At 34.6% G+C, this 25,230-nt stretch overlaps 1 protein-coding gene across 1 annotated transcript in view; it reads right to left on the bottom strand.

Moving 5' to 3' along the window:
* The window catches only part of LOC129743766 (protein-glucosylgalactosylhydroxylysine glucosidase-like), a 118,120-nt gene extending 106,160 nt beyond the window's left edge, over positions 1–11,960 (bottom strand). The window contains exon 1 of the mRNA XM_055735919.1: positions 11,881–11,960. The gene's annotated coding sequence lies outside the window, so the exon portion shown is untranslated. The remainder of the gene's footprint in view (positions 1–11,880) is intronic.
* Between the last annotated feature and the right edge of the window lie 13,270 nt (positions 11,961–25,230).

The raw sequence follows: 25,230 nt of genomic DNA on the forward strand, positions 1-25,230 counted from the left end.
CTAGTGAATAATCTTTCTCAATTTTTTAATTTTTAAAGCAAGAATCAGTCTTGTTTGTCGGATAAAGTATTTAGTTTTTGGGTCTTCGATTTTATAATTGCTAATTAATTTTTTGAAGAATTAAAAATGTTTGAAATGTATGAAAACTTTTAAAATACTATAGAAGAATAGGGGTACTTGATACCTGGGGATACTTGATTCCTCAGTTCTACCTCGGAACGGAAATAATAAATCAAATGGTCTAGAAAAATTCGTTTAATAGAGCATAACCAAACACCAAGAAATATTTTTTTTATTATTGCATTTTGTTTCAAAAAATTAACAAAATGTGACTTGAGGATCTTTTTTTATAACTTTAAAATGTTTCCCACACGAAGAAATTATAATGCAAATATTTATTCCAATATGTAAATCGTTAGAGTATAATATGAACTTCTTAATTCCATATTTGCAAAGCAACGGTAATCTGTCAATTTTTTTAAGATTTTTTTTCCAAAATGTCTGTAATGGGTAAAAGATATATTGGTCATAGCTAAGCACGAAATTATTAATTTTTATCCAAAGACTAATAATTATCCACAAATTTCCTGATAAAAAGACTCAAAACAGTGCTTATGACAAAAACAAGAAATGCACCTTTAAGTATGCAATGAATATAGCGTAGTAGACAAACTCTCAGAATTTTTTTTATCTGACTCTGATCAACTTTGAAATGAAAACTAATATGGCCTTAAAAGTCAATGGAACTTTTATCTTTAGATTTTGCATGATTTATGCCAATGCTTAGGGCACCCTGATTGAAGGATCAAATCTCCTTTAACTTTCAAAGTCTCACAATGTTTTTAACCCCACGAAAACGTTTCTAGTTCATCTACGGGTTCATGTTTCACTCTAACCTTTAAAACATGTAAACTTGAATGTACACGCTGTCAGAAAATGCAGAAGACGGCGATCTGCAAAATAGTTTCAAAAAGATAAGATGAAAATAAGAAAAAGGGATCAAATATTTCCATTGTTATGCAGTAGAGGAAGAGTGTAAAACTTTTCATTTTCAATTTTTCCCGGGATCCCAAAATTTTTCGGGAAAAAGATCGTCAGATTTATCGATTCCCAGGTGACTTTTTGAAACCATTTGAATTAAAGGGTTTAGAGGTAAAATATTTTATACCTGACTTTAATAATTGCTTCGATGTTTGCTGATTCGAGCTTTTTCGTAAAAAAATAAAAAAGCTTTTTTTACGAAATTTAGAGATAACAACAAAATTTTACACAAGTATAGGTTGTTTTTTTCTTTATTAAGATTTTATTGAATCTTTAATAGACAACTAAGATGCAAGAAGATTCGCTCAGTGAAAGTCTGATAAATCAGTTTTAAGATTTGGAATTTTAATAGCAGTTCTAAAGATTAGAACTTAACCTTTATTTTAAGTTTTATTTTAAGCCTAAATAGTATCAAAGCATCATCAATTAGAAAAGGTTTTTGTTATGAAACTGTTGGAGGACAGGAATTGAATATTTTCCTTTCATGTTCAAAACTATGTGAGCCGAATATTCGACGAATTAAAATTTTCGGCCTATAAAATATTAAATAAAACTTGAATAGAAAAAATCAAAGCTCTGTAACACTACAGACATTGGAAAACATTTGACAGGGGAGAAGAAATTCCCATTCTGGGCGTTATACAACTTCCACTTCCGACATGCAGAACAACATCGTAATCATTCATCAGCGCTTTCGGATCATGTCGGCGGCAGCGGCGGCCAACAACAAAAACCCCACCGAACAGTCCGAAATCTCATCTTGTCCGACTTAAACAGTCATTACCCGGCGAACCTTCTCCATTCTGGCCAATGATGAAAGTTGGTGTATGATGTGTAGATACATACGATGTCGGTACCAAAAGAGTTCGATGTTTGATTGTCCAGGAAGGGGAGATAAAAAATTTTAATGCTACCTCAACAATGTAATGATGTTTCGATTCGGCCGGTCGGCCGGAATTTCACTTTAGTTGGGTGGGTTTTGGTTTTGGTTTTGGAAATTGAAAAGTTCCCACAGGATTGCGCGGTTAGTGAGTACCAATAAAATTGGACGGTCTATGTCTAGCAGCGCTTTCTTAAAAAATTCCTTTTCCACGTGAAAGAACATGACAAAAGGGGATTTTTTTTTATTATCTGACAATTTGCGCCGGGGGTCTTCAGATATTCCCCAAAATTGAAAATTTGGTTCATTTTTGCGACTTAAAAACACATGTATTTTTTCAGATTTCTAACTTTTTAATTTTTTGAGTTAGCTTCGGTTAGATTTTTTTGTAAATAAAAAATAACCATTTTTCAAAGCTACATAACTCTGTTGTTTCTCAACGGAAATTATAAAATAGCACATCAAAATGCATTGAAATTTTATCAGCTTTCCAAATAGAATAGTTGAAAAAAATTAAATAATGACCTTCAACATGAAAAGTTGTAAATAAACTTTAAATGGCGTCTAAAAGTACCGTCTGCACCACCGAATATTTTGCAAAAATACCATTGTATAGCTCGATTCATGATGTAACTTTCATCTGAAGACACCAAAGTGGGCCATTAACACCTTGAAGAGTTATGAAAGAAATAATGACAATAAATCTCTTTTTTTGCATCGAAAACAAACAATGGTGGAACAACTGCACTCACATATGGAGATATCAAGCACTTCTAAAAACATGGAAACAAAAGAACTTACCAAAGCAGGTAAAAAACACTACTTTTTCGAGTGTTTGCAGCAAACTTTAAATTTTAACCAAAATTCTGAGTATCGTATTGTTTATGTGATATAACTAATAATGGGAATGTTGCTTTTACAACCTGGTCATATACTAAATAACTTATTAATTTTTCGATCAAAGATCATTGTGAAGCATAATCAATGCCAATAGTAGAAGGTTCAGTCACTGTGTTTGGGATCACGAAAATGTGATTAAAAAAATAAAATATAGACGTGCTTGTCGTACTTAAAAGCCATTTCTTCAAATTCCGTTTATAATTTTTTTTTTCATTGGTGCCAACAATCACTTGCCATTACCTTTCGTCGCAACATTCTGTTAACGAATGTTGCGACGAAAGGTAATGGCAAGTGATTATTGGCACCAATGAAAAAAAAAATTATAAACGGAATTTGAAGAATAGGCTTTTAAGTACGACAGTGCTTTACATAGTTTTTATATCGGGAGCTAAGCACTGGACACCAAAATCCTTTCCTATTGATCAAAAAAGTATGAGAAAGTGGCACAAATGTTGTAAAAATAATCAAAGAGTTCAGTATGGCCAGCCCACGCTGTAAAATGATGAAAATATGATACTTTTACCGTATTCGTTTTCTACATTCGCCCAGTTTTGAGGTTTACCATACTAGAACGAACATAATTCGTCGTCAGTGTTTTGCTACCTCGATCGCTTACACACGAATCTTCAGTGTTCCACCGTCCATTTTAAATCAAATCTGGGGAATTACGGATGCAAAACTTAGCGCATAAACTTCTAAAAATGACAGTAAAATGTGCATAACTTGTTGTGACCTGGTGCAAAACTGGCTATAAACGAATACGTTATTAGATTTTTGGATATAACATGAAGTCAGTTAAGCTGCAACAACCTACCGCCCCTTTTTTCATAACAGTCCCATATACAAAAACAAGCAAGCGAGACAATCAGCTTTTTCTGTTTTGGAATATATTTTTAAATTGTGACCACCACTTTCAGCATAAACGAAAATCGTTTCTAGGTTGTCATTATAAATCGTTAGACCTGAAATTTTCGAAATTGGGTTATTGGTAAGGTCGAGAGCACCATTTTTATTCATTATTGGACTGTTAATCGACCATATTTGAAACCTTTTTCGAATCTACTAGCATAACAGTCCCATACAAAATATATTTTTTTCTCACCAAGCTACTTTCTAAGACTTAAATTTGATCATTTTTGAACTTCTAAATGCAATTGTCAGAAAAAGAAACATACTTTTGCAAAAAATTATCATGAATTCCACATTGTAAGTTGAATCTTTTTACGATTTTTGATTGCATCCGATAGTTTTTCGCTCAGGAAGTCATTCCTAAGAAAGTCAGACCTGCCTTCGAAAACTAGTGTGCATCATTCGACATCAAGTGAGTTAAAAAAATGTTTAAATGATTCAGAGCAATAAACCAAAGACTATTTCGCCGAAAGAAACATTGAAAATTAACCAAATCCGTGATATTTCACATATGGGACTGTTATTCAGGTATATTTTATATAGGACAGCCACGAATTGATATTTTTTTCGAAATTTCTAGAACAAAACCTCTTTTTTTAGTCTTTTATGTTGAAGCCTTATGTTGACCTAAAATGACGAAAATTAATATGGGACTGTTATGCGAGTAGAGGCAGTCTGAAAAGGACGAAAAAGAAGTGTTTTTTACCAGCTTTGATAAGTTCTTTCGTTTCCATGTAGTTCGAAGTGCTTGATATCTCCATGTGTGAGTGCAGTTGTTCGACCATTGTTTGTTTTCGATGCAAAAAAAGAGATTTATTGTCATTATTTCTTTCATAACTCTTCAAGGTGTTAATGGCCCACTTTGGTGTCTTCAGATGAAAGTTGCATCATGAATCGAGCTATACAATGGTATTTTTTGCAAAATATTCGGTGGTGCAGACGGTACTTTTAGACGCCATTTAAAGTTTATTTACAACTTTTCATGTTGAAGGTCATTATTTAATTTTTTTCAACTATTCTATTTGGAAAGCTGATAAAATTTCAATGCATTTTGATGTGCTATTTTATAATTTCCGTTGAGAAACAACAGAGTTATGTAGCTTTGAAAAATGGTTATTTTTTATTTACAAAAAAATCTAACCGAAGCTAACTCAAAAAATTAAAAAGTTAGAAATCTGAAAAAATACATGTGTTTTTAAGTCGCAAAAATGAACCAAATTTTCAATTTTAGGGAAAATCTGAAGACCCCCGGTGCAAACCCGTCAGATAATAAAAAAAAATCCCCAAAACTAAGATCATAAGCGTATGAGCATATTTTTGTTATCTACTTTCACGGTGTCTCTGGAAGAAAATTTTATTTTTCAAACCACCGGAGAATCTAGAACAATTTATTTTGTAAGATTTTTTTATCTTTTTAATGGTTTTTTCAAAGACAAAATCATAATAATCATTGTGAAAACGCTTGTCTTACCTTAAGCGTTGGTTCAACTCCATATGTCAATAACATGATCTTATAGGAAATTCCTGATATGATTTTGTCTTTTAAAAAAACCATTGAAAAGGTTGAAAAATCTTCAAAAAAAAAGTTGTTCTAGATTCCCCAGTGGATTATTTTAAATTTGGACTCAAATGAAAGGGGAAAGTCCCAGCTTTTGAGTGGTGCAAGTGGTTCCACCAGAGACACCGTGACTCTAGGTCTCCCGCGGATGCAATTTTGCGGGCGCTTGTTTAATTTTGTAAGTGCTTTTTTCTAGGCTAGTAAAATAAAAGAAGCATATAATACTTACATAAGTAAACAACATATAAAAAAAACATGCTTAACCAAAGCGACGACGATGACAGTTGGATTGAGATTTTGATCTCAACACACAGCTGAGATATTTAGAGTGGCCCACGTTAGCCCACTCTCCCCTACATATACATAACTCAGGAAACTGGGCAGTTGTTTTTCTTTGTCAGTCAATGAGTAACTTCTAAAGCTGTCATTTAAGTAAATAAATGTGTGACTTTTGGTTGCTTGGGTATAAAAATCAAGCATTTCTGTAATCTGTTGTGAAAATAATTTAATCGTATGTGTTTGGATGCAATTGGTGTTGAAATAAATGCGTATAGGATTTCAACTCAAAGAACATAAAAATGGTAACTCCATTTGACATTACAATTTTAAAGCTGGATAAATATCATCTCGAGCATGTGTGCTCTTCCAAGATAATGTGTTAGCATAAAATTAATTAAGAAGAAAGAAAGAAATTCACTAGTGCTGGCTGAAACCATACTTTTTAAGTGGTTTGTGCATGCAAATGCAGCCGATGCTCTGGCTAGTGGAATTACCACGCACTGATGCGCAACTGCAGATGCATTATAAATTTGCATCCCCAGAGCGAAGTAGGTAGCACTTAGTTCACACTTTTATACCTACTACAGGTATGTAGGCACCTAGTTGGTAAAAAGCGAAAAACACCTGGACTGCTCAAGGAGTGCATTACCGTACCAAGTGTTCCATTTGGTCGCGATCGCTGATGATTGCTGCTGATTCGCCATTTTCTTCTCCGAGACCGTCGAGGCGTTAGGCTTCAGATGTGGCGTATCTACCGAAGCGATGGCAACCGCGTGGCACGGCATGGGGAGCTTCCTTGCGTTCGTCATCGTATCGGGGCATTAATTTCTTCCCTCTTGATGAAGCACACTTTTGTATAATCACTTGAGGTTATGGTTTTCTGCACCGGCCCCGTACTGTGTTAGGCCGCGTCGTCTTTGGCTTGGGCTGGGAGAAATCTCTCCGGACTTTTATATTTATTTGCGCTGATACTCGGTATGAATCCGAATAATTACATGGAACTGTAACGCAACGTTAGCGACGCGCTACTGGGCTCGGCGCTTAGCTGTGGTCGACGAACGATCGTTGGTACGAAAATCGGAATAATTACTGGATGGTTTATCGTTTTCTTTAAATCGAGAGATAATGGCAGCGGCGCGTAGTGACACACACGGCAAGTTGTGCTTGTTGTGCCAAGCAAATCATAACGGTTCCGATTTATGTACGGCCCAATTGGTAGCAGGACCAGCAACTCCGATTGTGTGCAGTGCAGATGCTCCAAAGTTGTGCTAATTTGTGCTTTGCTTTTGTGCAGATTGATTAAGATTAAAGTTATATTTTGGTGTTGAATAAAATCAAATTGTAATTTTTGGATGGTTTTTAATAGGTAATTCAAAGGTGAAATGTCGTTGTGATATTTCCAAACACACACGAGCTCAGAAGCCGATAGACAAAATCTGGCAAATAATTCGAATCCAAGACGCCTTAATCATCCAAAAACAGTTATTAAATCATAGGCATCAAAAGTTCCCTATTTTAAAGCCACTGATGTAAAGCATGTAATTCTTCCCATCATGAACTGATCAAGAGCTTTCTATTCAGGTGTCACAAGTAAAAATCTGATCATTTTGATTTTTCGGATTCCGGAACCGGCCAGATTGGCCGTGGCCAATGAACTTCATGACAGTCAAAATCATACCTACCTGGATTCCAATCAAGCGCCTCTCTGCAAATCTCGTTTTCATCTCTTCGCAGCGTGTGCCCAATCCATCTCCACTTACGTTCCCGAATCTCGATTTCTAGCGCCTTTTGATGACACCGGCGATGAAGTTCAACGTTTGAGATCCAGTTGCCAGGCCACCAAGCGCGGATGATGTTCCGCAGGCAGCGATTCACAAAAACTTGCAGTTGCGTCGTCACCGCACATGTGCACCAAGTTCCACACCCGTACAGCAATACGAATTTGACGTTTGAGTTGAAGATTCGGATCTTAGTTCGTAGAGAGATCTGGCGTGAGCGCCAGATGTTTCGGAGACTCGCAAACGCAAATCGGGCTTTTCTGATCCGGGTTTCGATGTCCTTCTTGGTACCACCATCAGGCGTAATCTGGCTACCAAGATACTGGAAGCACTCCACTGTCTCAACCTGTTGTCCAGCTACCACGAAATTGGAACGATTTTCTGTGTTGATTTCCATCGACTTGGTCTTTCCGACATTGATTTTGAGACCTGCTGCCTTGGAGCTTTCGGTGAGGTCGTCGAGTTTGCTCTGCATGTCTTGTTGTGTTTGGGCGAGCAAAACAATATCGTCTGCCAGGTCAAGGTCGTTCAGTTGCTCAATCGCTGAAGGATTCCACGGCAATCCTCGGTTTGGTCTACAGTCAATCGATTCAGTCAAGATCTCATCCATTTCGATGAGAAAAAGCGGCGGTAACAAAATACATCCTTGTCTCACTCCAGCAGTTACCGGGATTGGTTCGGACAATACACCGTCGTGCAAGACTTTGCACGAAAATGCCTCGTACTGTGCTTCGATGATATGGACTAGTTTAAGATTAGTTTGGATTAGATTTGATAAGATTAGATAAGATTTACGTATTATCAAAAAGAAAAAATATGGTAAAAATACGATTTGGACTATATTTTTGTAAAAAACTAAAACAACCAGAAAACAAACAGCGTTTTGAAATTCTGCATTTTTCAAAAGTTTACAGCATTCAAAATTTGAGCGTAAAACACGTGGTCTTGTGGGCATTCTGCCCCAATTTCCATATGATTGATTTTCGATAAAATTTGTTGGAAGTTATTAAAATACAACAAAAATTTTATAGTATTCCGAAAGTGCACATGAGTGGATAAACAATTAGTTGTAGTTCTATCAGATTGCGCAGGCTGTTTGACCATAAAACCTTATATGTTACTTATGAAAAATAACAAGTTTCACGCTGATTCCATTAATTCTTCTGTTTCTAAGAAACTAAAGTAGTTTTTGTGAAATTTTCATCTATTGAATGATGAAAAAGCTTGTTTGCTACAGTATAAATGAAGAAAAACATCATTCGAAGCCGTTGGTTAGTGTGTATTTGAGAAATAATGGCATGGGCCATCTTACCCCGCTGGTGCGTTTTCCCCTTAATTCGAATAGACAATAGGCACAGTCCCATTAGTAAGCAACAGCGGGACGGTATTGATCATTCGCTCGTCGGTATCATCAATGATCGAGGAATCGGTATTAATTGAGGGATACCTGTTTAACCCCCATCCGCATTAGAGTGTCATTTTGACACTATTTCAAGTTTGAATGCTTGTAACTTTTTTCAGAAGCTTCAAAAAACAAAAATTTCTTCGGGGACCCTAAATGAATTCAAAAGTTCTTTAATTTTGCATTATTACTTTATTTATGGACGAACCCTGGAAGCCTGGACAAAAAAACTCCCTTTTCCGACTAAGAGTGTCATTTTGACACTCCAAAAGTAAAATCCAAGTCGTTTGAATTATTATGAACTTCATATGAAACTTATATTAATAGAAACCTTGTAACGTCAGTAAAATATGTTTAGAACATTATATATAGCTATAGCTTCTAATTTTCTCGTTATTCAGCATGAAAGAAAAAAAATCCGAAAAAACATGCCTCACGAAAACTGCTGTAGTTCATATATTACATGTCCAAAAAATATTTGCCTTATGCATATGAAAGCTGAAGTTAATGTCTACATCATGGAACAAAGAAATATTTTTTTAAATTTTTTTTAATGATATGGTCACAAAAAGTTCAAAAAAGTGGTCTGAAATACCTACTTTTCATTCGATTGCTATTAAATACTGTTTGAGCGATGGTAGATTGTTTTAAAAAATATGACTACAAACTTTATTGAAATTCTAACATTTTGCTGTCTTTAGATTTTTGATGCAACAAAAATTGAATTTACTGGAATTTTTCAAAGTTGGCTACTTTGCGCGATTTTTTCACTAATTGAAATTTCATCTGTTTTTGTGGTCCTCCGTCAGGTTGTACCCGGATTTTCAGTGCTTTCTCGCCGTTTGAAGCAATCAAAACTATATCCATTGAAAAGGGAATTTACTCTACATTCTAGTGAGGTGCAACAATTTACGCTGTGAGATTTCACAAAAATATGAAAATTATAAACGTAAAATCATTCCTGAATTTCTAGAACCACAAGCAGCGCGTCCAGCAAAACGTGTTTGTTTGCTCTCCGAGTAAGTACGGTTTGTGGTAATTTGGGCAGAGAGCGAAACCGACAGACGAAATAATGATGCGTTTCTTGTGATATAAGTTTCATTGTAATCGGTTAGATTTAAAGAGAGTTATGAAGATTTTAGCTTGGAGTGTCAAAATGACACTCCTAGTGCTGATTAGGGTAATGAAATCTAATGCGGATGAGGGTTAAGGTGATAGCAAAAGTTGGACAAAATGTTGAGATTAGTGATTTAAAAAATCAGAAAAAGTTCCTAACACGCAGTGGAATTGTCGGTTTGGAAGTGATTTTATGAAAAAAAAATCATAATAGGATGTTGTTCTGAAATTGACGAAAACACATAACACGGATGTCCTGTAACAGGATCGTTCCCCAAAAAAAAATAGAATATAGAGACAGGTAAGTTGATCTTATTCTAGTTGAGTATCTAACGAACCATTATTCAGTTTTTTTTTCACTTTACAGCATCACTAACGACTACCAAATTCTCGGAAAAGAATCCTAGTTATTTGTTTAATTTTAAATGTGGAATTCAGTGAAAATTGATAAGTTAAATCATATGAAGTATTCGTGTACGCAGAATTTAAAATAATAAAACAGCTTCGTCATTACAATATTTTTTAATATTTTTTTCTTCAAAGCCTCCCGGAGAGTACGGCACAGTCCGGATGCCCGGATTCCAATGAAATATGTTACGATTTTGCCCAGATTTATTTTATTTGGCACATCAAACAAAAAAAAACAAATTGTGTTGTAATTTTTTTTATTTATGCCTCCCCTACGAAAAATAATTATGGATGGATTTTCGGAAGCTTCGGATATTGTCCAGATTTTTGCTCGTCAATTCCGAAATCAAATGCACGGATTTTGCCAGATTTTACATAAAATTGTCATTTCAGCATTCTTACGGCATTCGCGACTTCTTATCAAGGTTGCATTTGGCAGATAGTTATTGAAAAACCTATCTGGTACAATTGTGTACGATGTTTACTCTTGGACTCGAACTCGCGGACATCGGTTTAGGAGACAACATACTTGCCAACTGAGCCACTGCTACTGAGCCTTACATGTACAATTAGACTGAGTCGATTTGGGGTCATTTTTGAATTTCTCAAACCCTGGGGTCTAAAAAGCTTCGTCTTGGTCCAAAACTCATCCATGATTTTTTGTGGAGTTTTTAAGTAACGTTTACATGAGTAAATTTGAACTTTTAGGTTTGTATGGGAAAATTGAATTTTTTGTGGTATTGATTTTCTTTTTTGAAATCGGCACTGCAGTCTGTTTTCGGATTGATGATTATTTTATTTCATCCAACGTTTCGAGACTTTGTTGGTCTCATCCTCAGGGAAAAAATATAGTCATCTTTATGTGGCTTTTGTGAAGACTAATGTGGTTACCAAACGAAGAACAATTCTTTTGCAAAACGCCTCTTCGATTTGAACCTTATAGACAAATATAAACGCAAAAAACTGTCCATTTCGAATGCAACTTGCCCCAGGATATATGGCCAACCCAAGGCTCATAAAAACGAGCTCCCACTAAGGCCAGTAATTCCAAATATAACTGCTCCCACTTATCAACTTGCTAAGTTTATGGCTAACATTCTTCGAAGTTCGATAACCAGTGAATACGAAACCAAGAGTTCGTTCGAATTTTGCGATGATATCAACGGAATCGAACTACCAGACAATTATATCATCATATCTCTGGATGTTGTCTCTTTATTCACTAATATACCCCGACATTTAGTCATTAGCAATCTGATCGAACACTGGAAAGATATCAACACACAAATCAACCTCGACCTGTTCATAGAAATCATAGAATCCCTAATGGAAGCCTCATATTTCCAATTTAAAAACACATATTATGTACAAACTTTCGGCACAGCTATGGGAAGCCCACTGTCACCAATCCTGGCACAGATGGTTCTTGACACAATAATTGGTAAAGCACTTAAAGCGCTCCCTTTCCCGGTTCCCATTATTAGGAAGTATGTTGACGATCTGTTTCTTTCAATTCCGAAAACAGACATCCAAATACTTTTGGAAACTTTCAACAAGCAGGAAGATAGGATACAGTTCACAATAGAGGAAGAAAAAGAAGGCAAATTACCCTATCTGGATATGGTAGTCATCCGCAACCAAGATCAAACGCTAACAACGGAATGGTACACAAAACCGATAGCCTCGGGAAGGATGCTGAATTTTCATTCCTGTCACCAACTTAAGCACAAAATCAATGTAGCCAACAACTTCATAGGCAGAGTATCATATCTAACCAGCAACAACCATAGCCAAAACATAGCACAGACAATCCACTCGCACCTCAATAGAAACAACTATCCCAGAACATTAATTAATAGACTTCTGAACCTGCATAAAAAAAAAACGCCACCAAACTCAGTCGCCAAAAAACCAACCCAGCTCATCTCCACCAATAGCCCAAAACACCGACCAACCAACAATCAACCAGAATGCCACCACAGATATCACCAACCCACAACCAGCACCTACAGATCCATCCCATACGTGCCCCATCTGTCTGACAAACTTATCAAAAGTTTCTTGAAAGATTTTCCGTCTACCAAAATCGCCACGAGACAAATAATAACAGTCGGCCAGCTGTTTAGCCAAGTTAAAGATCCAAAACCAAATGGGGAAAAAACTAACATCATTTACGAAATACCTTGTCAAAACGATTGTCCGTGTGTATACATCGGACAAACCAAAAACACCCTGGATCAAAGACTTTCAGGCCATAAAAGTAACATCAAGCTGATCGACCAATACATCAAGAAGAAACGCAAAACCAATGGAACAAACGACCAACAACATCAACATCAACATAACACCACGAATGCAACACCAAAGGAAAAGGACACCACAGCTCTGATCGACCACTGTCTGGAGACGGGACATAGGTTCAACATAACACAGACAAAAATTCTCGATAGCAGTTTCAACACACATACTTTAAAGTTTCTAGAAATGTGCCATATTTTCAATAATCCTAACACAGTTAATTTGAAAACAGATCCAACAATCTTAATGCAATGTACGCCAACATACTAAACAGCCTAAAGAAACACAATTATAAAACAAAATCTCTCCCGAAAGTTGTTAAAAACACAGATTCTCTCCCTCCAACACAAACAACAGACACCCAGCTGACAAACGCAAGCAACACTTCATTTTGAAAAAGCCGTTTGTTCAGTCTTTCAAAATCACCGTTTGGAAAGTTCTGTGAGATAGTTTTTTAAATTTATTATTATAATTTATTGTTCGATCAGGAAAATGTACAACAGTGCCAGACATTAGTCTTCACAAAAGCCACATAAAGATGACTATATTTTTTTCCTGAGGATGAGACCAACAAAGTCTCGAAACGTTGGATGAAATAAAATAATCATCAATCCGAAAACAGACTGCAGTGCCGATTTCAAAAAAGAAAATCAATACCACATCAACAAAAACCAGTCGAAATCAAAACAACATAAAATTGAATTTTTTGTTCTGAAAAATCATCAGCGTTTTTGTTTCTTCGGTGGAACCGAGCCAGCTAACTGTTTTTGTGCCAATTTATAAAATTCCGAAGGTAAATTTTCCGCTGAACAACTTTGTCGAAGACCGTAACTTCTTATCTTATTAGGCAAAAAAGTTATTAGCTGTTTAATAGAGGTATGCCTTTTCGCATTGATAAACGACAAATTCAATTGACATCACTGCTGGAGCCTCGCAAAGTATTGCAAGAAAAGTAGTCATGCAATAAGGCATTTCCCCACTTGTCAAACGAACAGCTGATTTCTCGTGTTTACATTTTTCGGCACCTGGTGGTAGGGTAAAAATAACAACAACACTACGCATGTTCAATGGCCGGATAGAAACGAAACCAAATTAGCGGTGCAATAGTAATGGTTTTGCAAAATTTTTAATTTTTTAAACTACCTTAAATTAAATAATTGTAGACATGAAATACTTTGAAGGTAATGTTGATGTTATATAATGTTAATTTGAAAAACTAATTTCTTTTGAACAAATAATTGAACAGTGCTAATCTCCCAAGTTCAAAATGGCGACCAGTAGGTGTTTACATTTTTCAAAACAAAAACAAAAAGCTACCCTACCACCATATGTCTCAGGAAATACTCTATACCTCGTTAGGCGCCCTGCAGGGATGTCAATTGAATTTATTGTTTATCAATGTGAAAAGACATACCTCTGTCAAACAGCTAATAACTTTTTTGCGTAATAATATCTATACAAAGTTAAAGTCTTCGACAAAGTTTTTCAGCGGAAAATTTACCTTCGGAATTTTATAAATTGGCACAAAAACTGTCAGCTGGCTCGGTTCCACAGAAGCAACAAAAACGATGTTGATTTTTCAGTACAAAATATTCAATATTCCCATACAAACCTAAAAGTTCAAATTTACTCATGTAAACGTTACTTAAAAATTCTGCAAAAAATCATGGATGAGTTTTGGACCTAGACGAAGCTTTTTAGACCCCAGGGTTTGAGAAATTCAAAAATGACCCCAAATCGACTCAGTCTAATGTACAATATCATTTCAGTAATTTATTGATACGTTAAAGTATACATTACGTGAAAATTACAAAAAAACGACAGACAATATTATGTTAAAACTATTCTCGAATTAGTAGTATTAGAAGTATTTTTCGTAGGGTACATCGCGGCGTTACGATTTGTGACATATGGAGAGGGTAGGGAGATGAAAATGTGATTTTTGCGTTTCTAAATTTAAAGATGCTAATTGACTTTTGTTATTAGAAGGTACTATGGTTTTAGTAACACAACAACAAGTTTATGTCTAATGTTCACTGAAGATGGAAATCGAGAAAATTGTACAAGGTAATTTTGTTCTGTGAGATTTCATGCCTATAGTAGACCTATCATAGAAGTGTTTGGTGAAACAGTATTACCTAAAATTTCCACTATTACATTGAAGCTCCTATTGCATTATAGATACCCACTCAAATGTGCTCATCACCAAAGGAATGTGGAATGAATAAGATCCATACAAATCCAGTTCTTGTTAATAAAAAATTAAAATTTGAACCAGTCTAGCGTGAAGTACAGAAAAATTATTTCCCAACACAAGTGAACCCAGCAAAATATCATTTTTATTATTAACTAAGTTTTATTATTGACACTTTACCATCTTTGTGGCACTCGTTTCAGCAAAATATTGATTTGTTAAGTTGATTCAATTTCTACTGTTAAGTTTCCTTCAACCGTTCTGGTGGCTTTGAACTTCAAAGTTGACATGACTGGAAACGAATCGCTCGCTATACGCACTTTGGGAAAATCACAAAATTAAAATACAATAGCAAACATAAACGCATTAAAATCACAATTACGCTTTATCCAGAATGTCGTTCCGGATTCGCACGCATCAAACGTCCACGGTTTCTCCTCCTTCCAGTGGGTCCCCATTCAAGGTAATAAAAGTGATAGAAACAGCGTTGTGTCCAGATATATTTCCGTGATTCCGACAGCAGAGGAAAATTCATAATCACCTTAGCGAATCTTCGGCTGCCCTAAGCTAGCTCCAAACTGAACCCATCCCCGATTCGACTGGGCATGGTGTGGCTCCCAAGAGGCCCCAAACCCGGAAAGGTCATTCTCGGGGTGGAGCAGCTTCGAGTTGCCGGCGTCGCCATTCGCCAGAGAGCTGCGGTAGATCTTGTACACCCATTTACGCGTGTGACGATCCAAATTCCCACGACCTGGAGCCCAGCGCGCGTTTCTTGAAGATCCGACAGATACCTAAAACATCATAGGTATGGAAGTACCTCATCCCAGTTGGGAGAAGTCTTCTTGGTTTTATTTCTCCTTCTCTACGCTAATACGCACGCATTTTACTCGACCCAAAGCCGGTGGTACCTACTAATGTGAATAATTTCGATTTCTGTTTCGATCGTCTTTTTCCTACCATTGATTGCCACGTCTGGGTCATTTCCCCTAGCAATGAGGCAATGGAGTAATGGAAATATTTGCAAAAATTGTAGAAAAACAGCCAACCATTGCTGAGCGCTGAGCGGGAAATGAACAAGGAAACGTACCGAAGATCGCTGCAATAACCCTATTTAAACAAATCGGTTGAATTACACCTTCCACACAAATCGATGCTGGTCGATTGATTGACCGCAAGCCGGCAAACCGAAAGCCCGAAAAGATCCTCATTTCCAGATTCTGCCTACTCCAGGTTTGGTTACTTCATCAAGCATCGAAAACATTATCTCCGGTGTGGTGAAGCCAAAGCCAATCAACCGGCCACACCACACCGTCTCTCGCAGCTTCTTCCTCCGTTCCGTTCCCCGGAATGGAAATAAGAAAGGAAAATAATAGTCATGCTTCTTCATAATAATTGACCGGAAGTACCGGTTGGTCAATTGATGGTGGAAAGATCGTAAAGTTGTTTTCGTCGTCACTCGTAGAAACAAACATCCCACGCAGCAGCAGCAGCAGCAGCAGTAGAACCGGATCATGAAATCGGTACACAGCATCGATATCGCTGTGACCCGAGTTCAATGGCACGCAAAATTTTGTGCTTCGCAATTTTTAAAACCGAAGTCTACGTTTTAAAATGCAAGATGGTAAATATGTATGTATTATGCATATTGAAAAAAAAATGAAATAAGATACATAAAAACCAACTTTTATGTAAATTCAGTCTAATTAACATGAAAGTAAACATCAACTGTAAGAAGAAAAATTTTAAATTAAACATCAATTCCAATATTATTTGGTGAAATACCAAACTTGTGAACTATGGTCTAAGGGTTTAACGTTCATTTTTAAATTTTCTTACGATTGAATTCCTTATGTTTGAGTTTTGAAATCTGGTCTGACTCAGACCGTCTGAGTAAACCCCACGAAATTGTGAATGCAGAATGTTTTGCTGATTGTGGTTTTGTTAAAAATCAAGCAAATGATTTCCTATTTTGCATTTCGATTTAGAATTTTTATTGAGAGGGCTCCTGATTTTGAAATCCTTAAATTGATTTCTTAGCATAAGATTGTTTTATCTTGTTTTTTAAGGTTGCCAGATCGCGCGGTTTTATCCGGGTTTGCCCGGATATTCAATATAAAATTTGAAAAAAGTGCAGTCCGGCCCGGTTGCCCGGATATCATTGGAAAAGCCCGGATTTGGCCCGGGTTTATTCTCATTTTCATCCTCAAATCACACATTAAAAAAAAATTGTACAATAATTTTTTTGTATTTATGCGTCCTAAACGAAATTTTCTGAGCAGGTTTCATAAAATCAATCAAGAAAGGTTTTTTGAAAGTCTAAAATATGATTTAAAATCTGTTGATAAATTTTGATGAAAAAATGTTTTTTTTTCAACTTTTTTTCTTGATTTTTGATAAGTAATTTCTAGGTTGTGACCAAATTTTCCCGGATATTGCCAGGATTTTGGTCGACCATTTTGAAATCAAATGCCCGGATTTTGCCAAGATTTAGACAAAAATAGCCCGATTTTTCCTACCCGGGTACGTGCTGAAAAATTTTTGGCAACCTTATCTTATAATGTAGATCGAAATTGATATTACCGTAAAACGGGGTAACTTTGATCACCGGGGTATTTTTGACCAACAATAAATTTTTGCACATTATCATCAATAACTCAGTCTATAGTTCAAATTTTTGAAAACTGTTTTCTACATTTGAAGGCCTATTTATTGAGTTTCAAACAGGCAAAATTTGGTAAGAATTTGAAATTTTTTTTCTGTTAGTAAATATGTAATTTCAAAATCCTAAAATATCTATGTTTTCTAAGGCTCGCAAATAAACAGCTCTTCTGATGATACCAAAAAGCATTGAGAAGCAAACGTGTTGTTGAAGTGAACGAACTTCTTTTTTTTTGTATGTGTATAGTTGTAGTGCATTTTTTATAGTCATTAAGTGATCACTTTTTTATATTTAAAAAATAAGAACATTTTCCAAGAGTAAGCCCGTATTGGACAAATGGATAGGAACCCTATCATTTGGTTAACTTTGAAGAAAAAATTAAAATGGAAATAGTGGGGGGGAGGGCTACAGAAAAATGTGAAGGTAAAATTTTATTTATATTTTGTAGCTCAAACTATTTAACAATTAATTTAATTCTTGCCCCTTAATGTATGCACCATAATAGTTCTTTTTTCGATTATGAATGTTTTTAAAGGAAAATGTTAAAAAGCAAGAAAATTTCAGCAAGATAGATTCATAAACTAGCATATGTAAATATTATGCAGGTGTTTTGTGTCTTTTATGATCAAGAAAACTCAAAAAAAAAGACGAAAATAGAGACTGATCAATAAATACCCCAAAGTATCAGATTCAAAACTGTTCAGGATCGCCCCTGATGGCTAGAATCGATAGCATCAGATATTCCGAGATAAAATAAAATACCGCACACATTCTTAAAACATTACAAACATAGTGGACTGTATTTTACTGACATATTACTTAGACATTATTACAAGGACTTTCCGACTGATGCACTGACTTTGGTCTCTCTAGACCTCCGACACTGGCCACTTAGACCTCTGACTTTGGCCCCAAGGGCCGCTGATTTCGTTACCGTCTCCGCTGGTGGTTGGATGAAAAAGAGGCCGAGCCTCGGGCTGACTTTGGCTGGACCCTTCGGAAAACCCTCTTCGTTGCCAAGGAAAAGTCGATGATTTTAGCGCGCATTACCGCCGTTAATGCGCGTTGCATCGCCATGTTGCTACTGGGTCATTTCGTCTAATGTTAGGGTGGTTCGTTCCAGAACAAAAACAGAAACAAAATCGGGTTTTTAATCAAATTTAAATTAGTCTAATAAATTTTTGCAACCATGTTTTACGTTCATAGGAGTCTAGTACTGGTTTTAAAAATATGAAACTTGCCATATTCCCCATAAAAGAAAAAATAATCGAAAAATATTGAAAAAAGTTATCAATCTTACCGGATTACGGTATGTTAGAAATTTGTTATCAATGATTAAGTTTGAGTGTCTTATCTTGCTTCCAACAAACAAAAGTTGGAAAAAAATTTAAGTTGTTTTTAAATGAACTCTTTGATTATCGAATTCTCCTCAAAATTTAATTTTTCATTGAAATTTCGTAAAGTAAATCAAATGTAAATTATAAAATCAAAAATAAATATAATCCTTCAAAACGTAAAATTTTCAAAGAATGACATTGATTGTTGTTACTCAAGATTGCAAAATACAAGCTTCATTTCTAGAACCGACTAAAATTGATTTTTTTAACCTTTATCAAGTTTTACAATGACCATGACTTTTCGTAAACTTCATTCATTTTAAAATAAAAGAAACTCCCGAAAAAATTTTATGAATTGGTGTACTTATTTTATTATTTCCTCATAAAACTAACTACACGCAGAGAAAACTTGGATTTTGAAACAAAACAAAACTGACTTTGATTCAAAACACTCAGTTTTTTTAATCAAACTCCTGTTTTCTTTGAATCAATGAATTCTCGTTCTGATTCAAATGAATAATTTTTGAAAGAAAGAATTAATTTTTTGAACAGAATAATTTTGGAATTTGATTTTAAACAAATTCTTTGATTCAAAAGACATTTTTTCAATTGCATATGTCTTTTAAAACAAAGTAAATTTTCTTTCAACCAAAGAAAAATGTTTTCAACAGAAAGGAATAATTTCTTTAAGTTAAAACTTCAAACTTAGAAGATAATTTGGATTGAGCAAGTACCGAATTTCGAATTAAGTTTCGCCGGTCGTGTTAAAAATCAAAACTAGTGAATCAGAGATAGCTATTTAGGAGGATTCAGGATGAGGAATGCATACCATGGTAAGTGCGTGTTAATCCATTAGTCAAAAAGTGAATATTTAAGATTTTATATAAACTTTTACATTGTTACAGGACCACGGCTGATTCCGCCCAAAATCCAGCGGTCTGATTATCTTCGGGCCGATCTTCAGCGGCAATCACCAGTTGGATGACCGGAGTTGCTTCCGGAAGTTTATTGAGCGGTCCAAGAAGAATGCCCTCAGGCCAATATTTAGGACCGGTTAATTCCATTATAGTGAACCAGTGTTTGTGTTAAGTTTGTAATAAAAATGAATTTAAGATGTAAATTGTTTCTTTTTATTGTTCAAAATTCCTAATTGGAACTTCTGAACAACAGAAAATATTTTTTTCCAATTGGAATAAAAGGAAAATATTTCAATGAACCAATCCTTTTAAATCTAAATCTAAATTACATTGTAGCAAACGAAAACAACTTTGCATCGAATGAAACTGTTTTTTGTTTCAAAGCATTAAGATTTTGACTCAAAGATTTTTCAAAAGAAAAATTCTTTGAAACAAAGGAAAATGTCCTTGAACCAATGGAATTTTTATTTATCCCAAAATCAAAGGAAAAAATCCTTTGTTTTTGCGGCACTTTCCTTTGAAATAAAAAATCTTTTTTCTGAGTGTATAAATAAAAAAAATTATCGATCTGGATTCGATGCAGTTCATGGCAAAATCTCTATCGAATATGGCAAAAAAAAAAATTAAAAATAATTTACTTTAAACGTCGTAAAAACAATTTTAACTTGCATATTTTGCAAAAATCGAACACACATACCTTAAAACAAAAGTTAAATTTTCAATACAGAAAAATACAGATTTTTTTTATTAAACTGATACAGAATATTTAACAATCCATATGACAACCCTGATGACAATAAACTTTCATTTGCCAACTCAGGACTCAGGTAATGCATTGAGTAAGATATCGGACTGGCAAGCCGAGATGAGATGTTACAAAGAGTTCGATTCTCACTATATTTTTTTTTTTCTGGGGATGATATTATCCAATAGGACGAAAATCTCAAAAAAAGGTTTTTCTTGTTTCGTTCGAATGTAGTGGTCGTGCATAATTTTTCATGGGAGTTCGAGTCTTCATGTTAGTAGTGCATCCAATCATATCATCTTTGGTAAAGTACACTTTTAAGCGCATTGGCTTCGGAATTATTTGCCTAATATTTCCACTGCATTTACAGCGTAAACGATACAGTTCCAGAGCTAGAATTCCAAACCGCAACAGATGTCATTCCAGAGCTGAGAATATCGATCACGGATGATCGTCGAAATTTTTTTTGCTTGATGAATCCAAATGGATGGAATTCCAAATTAGTTTCTCAAAAAATGAGTTAACGCCTTGGTGGAGCCGTTATTTATGCTCTTCTCAACTTCAATTCGTAGAGGTCAGTTTCCAAAATTTTGGAAAATCTCTATGACCAAATGTATCCTTGGTTAGAAGGGAAAATGTCGGACTTTCAGCATGGAGCACAATGGATGATGCAGGGTTTTCAAGTCGATGCTATATATACCGACATGGCAAAGGCTTTTGACGTGATAACCATAAATGCTCTCCTGTCAGTGCTGTGTAAAAATGGGATCACCGCAATTTGTCTTCAGTGGATTCGTTCGTACCTGAAAGAAAGAATCCAGTTTGTGAAGATAGAAAATGCAAGATCCAGGGTATTGTCGGTCAACAGCGGCGTATCACAAGGGAGTAGGGGCGGTCCTAGAGCTAGCTCTTGGGGGGGGGGGGGGGGGGTGATTTTCCAAATTTTCAAAAATTAGTCAAAATCGTAAATATATGGCGAAAACAGGTTCATTTAGTGAGAGCGAGTGGGGGGAGCGAAAAGTATGCAATTTCAAATGAGACTTAAATATTTGCTGCACACCAGTCCCGTGCGAAGGACACGTCCATGGGTGAAAGGTTTCGAATTTCAAATTTTGTTTGAAATAATAACAATACAAAAAAGAGGACAATTAATAAGCAAATTGATTTCTAAAACCATATTCAAACCCATAATCATCACACAAACCTGGAAAAAATTGCTTATACGAATCAAAATAAATCAGAATCAAAATTTCAAATCAATTTTATTTCTGGTTAGTTATTAATAAATTTTTCGAAATGTTGGATCTTATTCTATGTTTCAAAACATCAACTAGGTATTTTCAAAACATCAGAATCGAAATGCGAATTAAAATTTGGAAAAAGCCAAAATTTGGGCAAGAAAAAAATACTTCAAATATAACACCAGATTTGATAAGAAATTAAACTTGAATTCTTTAAAAAAAATCAGATCAGGTCAAAATAATTGATGGTAATGTCAATTATTAACCATATTAATATAATTGTTTATTTTTTTTATCCATGAGGAAAGAATTGATGACATGTGATTAAAATGCTTCTAATAAAATTCTTCTCTCAATTTCAATATTCATACTTCTAACTTTCTATTTGCAAAGAACTTTCATAACGTTGAAATGTTCTTAATTATGTTCTTTTAATTTTCACCGATAAGGTCGATAAATTAAATTAACAAACAAAATCACGGTGATTAAACTCTTCATAAACCAAAATATAATATGAAGATAAAAAAAATAGTTTTTAACATTTGAAAAAGATTTTTTTCTTACCAAAATAATTCAAGAGATAGCATTTTGGTGTCGATGTTTCAATGATTGATTTTGTAAATTTTGGTGCGCTGAACTCAAACCTTCACCTAGATTTCGTTTATCACCTCTAGTTTTGGTGATATGGAGTTTATAAATTTTTGAATGAATCAGTTTTGAGTGCAGTCAATCATTTATAACTGATGAACTTACAAGTTGACATGAAAAAAAAAACCGATTCTGAAAAATCTACAGTTTTTAATAATTCGGAAAGACAAGTATTTCTGACATTACTAAATAAAGTTTTTAAAAACAAAGATTTAATTCCATTTAAAAAAAATTGCTTAAGTCTGAAAAAAAAACGAATTGGTTTCTGCTTTGAGAAATGTCTTAAATTCAATGTAGGGTCATTACTTCTTTGAACATTCGTTAAAAGTCTATTATTTTACAGAATTGGGAACAGCAAATAAAAAGAAAACTTCAGTTATTTTTTCACACAGAAGTCAAAATTACTTGCGTTTTTGGGTAAAGATATGTGGTATGAACCCTTATTTCGAATTTTAAATGTAATATTTAAAATTTTTGTCAGAAAAGCGCAGAATTTACTTAAATAATTTTTAACCTATTTGAAAATAATTTCGGACACCAACAAAAATCAAAATTAGCTCTTGAATTCTTTTCATCTAAAAATGTTAATTCTGTGGCCTTGTGAATTTATAAATACCCTTTTGAATGTGGAGTTGAACATTTAGATAAAAAATAGAGGCTGAAATTGTGTTCTTGAAAAGAAAATTCATATGAGCATAAAATTGGTTATGCTTCAAACCATTTTTTTTTTTATCTAAATTATTAATCATCAAAGTAATGGATAAACTTGATAACATACACTTCTTAAAAAAAAAACAATATTACACGACCATGATGCACACTACTTCTCCTTGTATTGTTTTAAAAAAAAAATTGAAACTAGAAAAGTTTAACAAACTTTCACTACATACATATTTTGATATCCTTGATAACTTATACATCCATTTATAACATAATCTGCGAATCTTTAAAATCCACTGCGAACCATCGTTGATAAAAAAAAATGATAATTTTCGCCATTTGTATATTGAGCAGTTTAAAAATATCAATTTAAGAACTCTTTAAAAAAATCTTCCGATATAAATGTAATTTTACAAATGAAAACATACACACATTTTTTAGAAGAAAATGTGAAAAAAATCTCAAGTTATCTACAATATTTTTCTTGAGTATCTATATATCACCGCAAAAGTCTCATCTAAATTTTAGTGATTCTCTTTTAGCAACAATACCTTTGGAAATTTAAACATTTATTTGAGAAAGTGTTAACAATTGTTATGAATTTAAAACTGAATATTTTATTATTTTTCTGAAGTATATTGCTGAATCGTTCTTCGAAAAAACGAATTAACATAAACTCTTGTTTCGATTCCTCAATTTCTAAATATAAATTTAATTCTAAAATAAAATCATTAAAATCAAATTTTAAAGTACGCTTCTTTCGGTAGATACTTTATTTTTATTTGTTTTCTCTTAAATTTCAAGCTGTCATATATTTTGAAATTTATTGGAACTGAATCGAACGAAATAGTTACAAATTTGAAACGAATAATTTAGTAAAAAGTGAAAAATCGTAGTTTCGCTTCGTACATGTATATTATCATGTACTCAATATTTTCAAACTTATTGTACAATTCATAATAAAAAGAAATGAATAAAGGGTTCATTTCTTAAAGCTCATACTATTTTTCAATGAAAAGTCCTAATCAATTGCAATTGAAATAACGGAACTTTCAGATTCGAGGTGGATTTGCAACATAAATTATTTATTAAGCTGGGGTTCTACTTAAAATTTTAATTATTATTGTGTTGATGAGCAGCAGTATCGGCGAGATAATTGGTGTGAATTTAGAACTCCGGCCATGTTGGTCCAAAATTAGAAAAATATCTTGAGCGATTACCTTGTTCCCGAGAAATCAGTCGAGGGATGACGGGATATTATTATCACTGGTTTAATCTCATCTGGGAAAAAATTAATACATAGGCATGTTTTTGGAGCCTATGTTTTAAATACTGTTTTTGAAGGTTTATTTTTGAACTCAATTTTTATCACATTTTGTTCATCACCTCTAATTTTAGAAGTAGTATTTTTGATTTTTTTAGAAAATTGAATAGATATGAGTGTATAAAAAATGTATAAAAGTAACATATATGGTCAGCAAATTAAATTAAACACTGTAAGTGCCTTAACAAAAGTAATTTGGTGAAAATCGGTCTAGGGAATTCCAAGTTACAGCTGTTTTAGTTTGGCGGGCCCAATTTTTTCCAATTTTAAGTATTTAAGAAATTAAAATTTTTTTTTCATTAAACAATCACCCCCACGGAGTGGAAAATTTTGAAAATTCGGAAGAAAACGCACTAAGAAAAGTTCGAAGTTTTTATAGAAATTCCAGCATTTGCGAGTATTTTGTAACGGTTTTTTGCCGCTTGGGGGGGGGGGGGGGGGTGATCACCCCGATCACCCCCCCCATAGGACCGCGCCTGCAAGGGAGTGACTTGGGACCCCTTCTTTTCGTCACTGTTATGAACGAGTTTGGAGTACCAGTGGAAAGTACTTTTCATCGTTTTTAGTATCACAAATTTCTCCAAACGAAGGACGTAGTAGCTTGCGCAACGAGAGACCGTTTCAGCTTCCATATCGAGTACAGAACTATGCTCGTAATGAACCAATCTATAGAATGATGGCGCTTTACAACGCACATGCTGATGTAATCAAACTGACTATGTCCAGAGAACAAATTAGAAATAGTCTTAAGATGTTTTTATCATAGATGTGTTCTATCGCTAAGAAACTTGCGGTGAATAAGGCCCCTGGTCCGGAAAGAATCCCAAATGCAGTGCTGAAGGTGGCAGTACAAACCATTCCGGATACTTTCAGAGTGGTGCTACAAAAGTGTCTCGACGAGGGATCTTTTCCTAATCCGTGGAAAACGGCGAAGTT

This window comes from Uranotaenia lowii, chromosome 2 (assembly GCF_029784155.1).
Source record: "Uranotaenia lowii strain MFRU-FL chromosome 2, ASM2978415v1, whole genome shotgun sequence".
Lineage (NCBI taxonomy): Eukaryota > Metazoa > Arthropoda > Insecta > Diptera > Culicidae > Uranotaenia > Uranotaenia lowii.